At 47.9% G+C, this 6,790-nt stretch overlaps 1 long non-coding RNA gene across 1 annotated transcript in view; it reads left to right on the forward strand.

Moving 5' to 3' along the window:
* The first annotated feature begins 320 nt into the window (after positions 1–320).
* Positions 321–6,790, forward strand: part of LOC110322812 — a 21,308-nt gene continuing 14,838 nt past the window's right edge. The window contains exons 1-2 of the long non-coding RNA XR_002380603.1: positions 321–354; positions 1,697–1,700. This is a non-coding gene — a long non-coding RNA (uncharacterized LOC110322812). The remainder of the gene's footprint in view (positions 355–1,696; positions 1,701–6,790) is intronic.

The following is a 6,790-nucleotide window of genomic DNA, read 5'->3' on the forward strand; positions in this document are numbered from 1 at the left end:
TCTCTCTCTCTCTCTCTCTCTCTCTCTCTCTCTCTCTCTCTCTCTCTCTCTCTCCCACATACACACACACACACACACACACACACCAAACAATAACAACAACAAAAACCTTCATAACTAAACAATTGCTCAGTAAAGCAAAATAGATCTTTTTTGTTTGTTTGTTTGTTTGTTTTTGTTTTTCGAGGCAGGGTTTCTCTGTAAAGCCCTGGCTGTCCTGGAACTCACTCTGTAGACCAGGCTGGCCTCAAACTCAGAAATCTGCCTGCCTCTGCCTCCCGAGTGCTGGGATTAAAGGCGTGCGCCACCACGCCCCGGCTCTGAGCTGCTACTGAGCCCTCTGCTCTCCCCTCCGTGGTGAGTAGACCTTTGATCCCTCTTCATTAACTAGAGCAGGTGTGTTAACCAGGAGCCTCCATTTCCCCTTCCCCTCATTCTGGGTGTACTTTTACTTTTTTATTTTTTGGTTTTTTGAGACAGGGTTTCTCTGTATAGCCCTGGCTGTCCTGGAACTCACTTTGTAGACCAGGCTGGCCTTGAACTCAGAAATCCACCTGTCTCTGCTGGGATTAAAGGCATGTGCCACCAAGCCCAGCTTCTGTGTGTATTTTTTCTGCCCACTGTCAGTGCCCAAGGCTCTTGAGGGAGCCATCATTCTTTTTTTTTTTTTTTAAATTATTTTCTTTATTTACATTTCAAATGCTATCCCGAAAGTTTCCTATACTCTCCCCCCCACCTCTGCTCCCCTACCCACCCACTCCCACTACTTGGCCCAGGCCTTGCCTTGTGCTGGGTCATATAAAGTTTGGAAGACCAAGGGAGCCATCATTCTTGTTAGCTACAGACCTGGAGCCTACTCTCCCCACATGCTCCCAGGAGGCCTTGAGTCCCTGGGAGGGGCCCACACCAGGGGCTGATGGACAGGAGTTACTGAGTCTCCTAACCCTGCTGTGGGGCAGGACAAACCCAGTTTGAACTTCAATTCTCAAGCTGCCCTTTGGGAACTCTCTGCAGGATTTCATTTACATTACAGTTTGTTTGCCTCCCCCGAAGCCCCCACTACCACCCCTAACTTTCACTTTACATTCCTCACAAAGAATCCTCACTTCAGCCACCTGCTGTCCCTTGAGTAAGGGAAGCTTGCAGGGTCTTAACAATGGCTTCCCCGATGTCCGCGTGAGGTTCGCCTTTGTCTGGTTCTTTACTCAAATCTCAGGTCACCAGTGAGGACGCCCTTACTCAACAGCACTGCCTGGGATGGCCTCGTCTCTGGCCTCTGTCCCTTGCCTGCACTTACCACTGCTTACCAGGATGCAATACATTCTGCTTCTTAACCTTCCTGCCCACCAGAGCAGGCGCTCGCTCAACAGCTAAGACCTTTGTCTCCTTTATTCTCCCTCCCCTGTACACCTTGCGGTAGGGTCAGTGTCTAATGAACAGTACTGGAGACTCTAGCTTGTTTTACAGAGAATAAATAGGCCCTTTAGATTCCGTAAGCCATGCATAAAGATACCCAAATTGAGTCAGGACCTCCAAAAACCTCAGGAAGGATCAAGCAGGTATTTTTGTGCCACCAAGGCGGCAAACAGAAGTGCCCCCAGCCAGTAAATAGCTAGGGACATTGACAGATGCCCTTTGTCCCAGAGGCAGTGGAAAGCCACGGGTAGGGCTTAAACTAAGGGAGGGGCAAATGGAGTGAGGTTGAGGCTGGGTGGTAACATAGGTGAGGTCAAAAGGGAAAAGCAGAAGGCTGGGAGGTCAGCTAGGGACTCCCTTACCAACTCTCATTTACCAGCCCTACTCGTGCCAAGTGCCGATCTGAGCTCTCGGCACCAGAGGGCGCTATAACCTAGGACACAGGCACCTCCCGACACACTCAGACTCCTGCTTCTAGCTGCTGATAATTGCCGGGTTAGTATGCCTCCCAGGAGCCCTGAACAAACCAGGCAGCTTCGTGGGCTCTCTCGGCTCTAAAAGGAAGCAAAGAGTACCCTTGGAAACTCTTTAGGGGCCAGGAGAGGGAAAGGTGAGCCAACAGGAACTCAGCACGCAGGCCCTTGGGCAATCTTTGTGCAGATTTGCATGGGCTCAGCTGAGTTTCATTTTTCTATGTAATAACCACTGAGGCGTGGAGTTCTTGGAGCTGGGGAGATAGGTGCAATGGGAAGCACAGGAAACTGATGGTTTCCAGTGGGTTTCAAAGTGGGTTCCTGGAGCCAGCAGCATCAGGGATCCTTAAGAGTATGTGAGAAATACAGACCCAGAGCCTACTGATCTGGGAGGTAGGGGTGGGCTGGGGGCTCACAGTGATGTACATGCAGGAGAGATTGTGAGTCCTTGGTTCAAAAATTCACAGCACCGTGTATCGAGAGCTGCAACAGACTCTTCCAAGGCCTATGGAGCAGAACAAGGGCCAGAGGAAGCTTCCTAGTGCCCTAGGAACCAACAAAGAGGCAAGAGATGGGTCTTCAAGCTTAGAAGATATTGTTCCAAGATGGATGGATGGAGAGAGAGAGAGAGAGAGAGAGAGAGAGAGACCTCACAAAAGGCTTAGCCTTACTCCTGCCGGCTCTGGACTTTTCTCTAAGCAGCTCTCTGACTTTGAAACCTGTCTTCCAAACACGCTGCCCATAATTAATAATTCATTCATTTCCACTACTTATTAATCAATACCCATGGAGCTCCAATCGGACTTTTTGATTAGCATGGGATGTCCAGACTTCCTACTCTGAATTAATAATGATAGTAACTACCAGCTGCTTCGGCCTACCAGGCTCGCTGCCAAACACTCCATGTGGACAAGTTGTTCCAGTGACCACCATAAATGGGGTGCTCTTATGGCCCTCATTTTACTGAAGAAACTTTCACCAAAAGAGGCTAAACGCGTTCCCTAAAAGCGCATCTCCAGATGATGCCTACCCTAAGCTAAGTCCTCCCTGCCAACAAACACGAGCCACATGCTTTCTTCTGTCCCAGGAATGATGGAATTCTGGCCCCAAAGATACCCAGCCCACCATCCCTCTGAGCAAATGCTAGCTAGTTCGTTCCATGCATTTAGAAAGACTGAAATAGCTCCTGGTACATGTTTCTATCTTGGGCGTTCCCTAGAGTTCTGGGGCTCCAGGTCTGAACCACTGAACTGGTACAACCTTCTTTCTGCACCCCTCCCCAACCTGCTGCACACACTGGAGTGTGCAAATCTAAAGAAGGGTGGGGTGGCATAGTAGGAAGCACCCCCCTCCTTCGAAAGGCCTCCCTCAAAGCATCCTGACACCACGGTCCCGTCCTTGAGCCATCATCCCCATCGCCTTCCTTTCCGCTCTCTCCTTTGCCTTCTTGCTTCTTTCTTTCTCAAGTATTCAGTGAGCTCCTACTCTGTGCCAGACCCCTTGCGCTGGGGACAGAGGAGCACAGAGGAGATAACTCTTGTTTTCTCCACCATGAAGCAAATTCCAGCAGATGTCAGCAGCAACAGTATCCAGGATGGAATATGGGAACATGGAGTCCCCTGCAGCCATCCCCCTACACCCATCTCCATCTCCCCCTGCACCCACCTCCCCTTGCACCCATCCCCCCATCCCCACCTCTCCCTGCACCCATCCCCCTGTGCCCACCTATCCCTGCATCCATCTCTCCTTACACCCACCTCCCCTGCACCCACCTCCCCCTGTGCCCATCCCCCTTGCACCCACCTCCCCATGCACCCACCTCCCCCTGCACCCATCTCCCCCTGCACCCATCCCCCTGTGCCCACCTCTCCCTGCACCCACCTCCCCTTACATCCGCCTCCCCTGCACCCACCTCCACCTGCATCCACCTCCCCCTGCACCCATCCTCCTATGCATTTATCTCCCCCCTGGAAAGACTCTGGCCCCCTAGTCCTTCTCTTCCTCAAAAAAATCATCCTTTAAGGATGCTGGAAGGAGGGCTGGTGAGATGGCTCAGTGGGTAAGAGCACCCGACTGCTCTTCCGAAGGTCCAGATTTCAAATCCCAGCAACCACATGGTGGCTCACAACCATCCGTAACAAGATCTGACGCCCTCTTCTGGAGTGTCTGAAGACAGCTGCAGTGTACTTACATATAATAAATAAAATAAATCTTTAAAAAAAAAAAAAAAAAAAAAAAAGGATGCTGGAAGGACGGCTCAGTGGCTCTGAGCACTGGCTGCTTTTCCATAGGAAGATACCACGTGATATCTCACAGCTATCTCTAACCCCAATTAGGGGATCCATTGTCCTCTTTTGGCCTCCACAAGCACCAGGCACACACATGGTACACAGATGACATACATGTAAACAAAATACCCATACATAAGCCAGGAGATGGTGTCACACACCTTTAATTCTAGCACTCAGAAGTCAGAGACAGACAGCTCTCCGAGTCTGAGGCCAGCCTGATCTACAGAGTGAGTTCCAGGACAGCCAGGGCTACAGAGAAACCCTGTCTCAATAAATAAATAAGTACCCACAAACCACACACATAGAATAGATTAATTAAAAGAGAAAGAGACCATCTGGTTAGCTGATGTGCTGAATCCACCCTTTCTCCTGCCAGCCTGCCACTAACTATTGCTAGCCAGCTTTCTCCCTTCCTTAAATCAATTTCATAGCCAGGCTTCTCCATCAGCCTGGTAGGCAAGCTCACTTAGTCACTGTGTGTGTGTGTGTGTGTGTGTGTGTGTGTGTGTATCTGTGTATGTGTGTTTTTGAGACAGGATCTTATTCTGTAGGCCAGGTTGGCCTGGAACTTACCATGTAGTATAGACTGGCCTCGAACCCACAGCACTCTTCCTTCCTACCACAAGCCTCTCAAGTACTGGGATTACAAGTGTAGGCCATGCCTGGTGTGGTGGCGCTTGACCTTAATCCCTGCACTCAGGAGGCAGAGGCAGATGGATATCTGGGTTTCGGCCTCTGAAAGAGCATGTCTCAAAAACAAACAAAAACAAAAAACCCACAAAAACCAAACAACAACAACAAAATGGACAGCACTCAGGAACAACCCTGAGTTTGTTCTCTGACCTCCACACACATGCACTTGCACATGCATTGAACATGCACACACACAAATGATCCTGAATGTTGCTTTGAGAGTGTATATAACCGTAAACTGGAAAATCTCAAGGGATAGAGAACAGTGGGAATCTCAACCTTTCTTTACCTTCAGACAAAATAACTGTTAATATTTTGGTGTGCAAATTTTCATATATATATATATATATATATATATATATATATATATCATAACATATAACCCAATGAATACATATACCTGTGCTTGTGAATAAATATATGGACAGTAAAGAGATAATTTTTCGAAATGCAAGTTTAAATATAATGAAATATTAAAATATAAACTATGCTCAAGTTACAATGTGCTATCTTTAATATAGCGTACACATTGCACGTCACTCGGCTTGGCTTGCTTTCTCTTCAGTTTGGGACACTGAATCATGGACTTCTTCTGCACTGGCATGTGTGGACAGACATATCTGTTGTTCTTTCAGCCACTCCTACCACATGGACTCACTGGAGCACGAACTGCCCAGTCCTGCTCGGGCTCCTAGGAGCCTTCGGCCTTTCATTATGCCCAGCAATGAGTCTGCATTTATTTTTTCTCACTTTTGCTAGGATTTCCATAAAGTAAATCCCCAGAGATGACACTAATTTGATCAAATGGCCGGTAAGCATTAAATTCTAATGGACATTTACAGTTCTTTCTCCAACAATAATGCATCACTTTACAGCCATGCCAGCAAAGGACAGACATCTGTGGACACTCTTTTGAAAACTTTGTTTGTTTGTTTGTTGCTAATTTGATCATTGAAAAACATTTGCTGTGTCTGGGTGTCACATTTGCAATCCCAGCTAAGGGGCTGGAGAGATTGATGAGTGGATAAGATACTACTGTTGCTGAGTACCTGGGTTCAGTTTGCAGCACCTACATCAGGAGGTTCACAACTACCTGAACCTCCATCTCCAGGGTATCTGACACCCACTTCTGGCCTCTGCAGGCACCTGCACACATGTAGTGCACATAACTTCACACACACACACACACACACACACACACACACACATACACACACTCAAATAAAAATAATTTGCTTTGAGATAGGATCACATTGTGAAGCCACGAGTGTCCTGGAACTTGCTATGTAGACTGGGCTAGTCTTGAACTGATAGATATATACCTGCCTCTGCCTCCTGAGAGTTGGAATTAAAGGTGTGCGGCACCACACCTGACTAAATTGATTTTTTTTTTTTTTTAAGTAAAAGGGTGGCTGGGGATATAGTTCAGTGACAGAATGCTTGCTTAACAAGCTTGAGTTCCTAAGTTCAATCCCCAGGACTGAAGAAAGGAAGGAAGAGAAGGAACAAGAAGATGAAGAAAGCAACCAAGGAAGGAAAGAAGGAAGGAAGGAAGGAAGGAAGGAAGGAAGGAAGGAAGGAAGGAAGGAAGGAGAAAGGAAAGGAAAAAGGAAGGACAGAAATAATACATTTGAACTTTTTCTGCAGAATGACTGCCATCCATCTTGGTAAGATGTATTTCATGCATTAGTTGGTCCCCGCCCCCCCCCACCATTATTTTGAAGAAACACCAAACAGAAGTAATTTAAGGTGTGTAGTCCACGTTGGACGCCAAATGTGCAGTCCACGTTGGACGCCAAATGTGTGGTTCTGCCTGCAGAACCACTGTGGATCCGAACTGGAGGACGGGAACTCCTGAGAAGGAACAGGGCTGCGAAAGGAAAATATGGGGCCTTGGCAAGTATCTGATCAAAGCCC

The sequence above is a fragment of the Mus pahari genome, chromosome 6 (genome assembly GCF_900095145.1).
Source record: "Mus pahari chromosome 6, PAHARI_EIJ_v1.1, whole genome shotgun sequence".
NCBI lineage: Eukaryota > Metazoa > Chordata > Mammalia > Rodentia > Muridae > Mus > Mus pahari.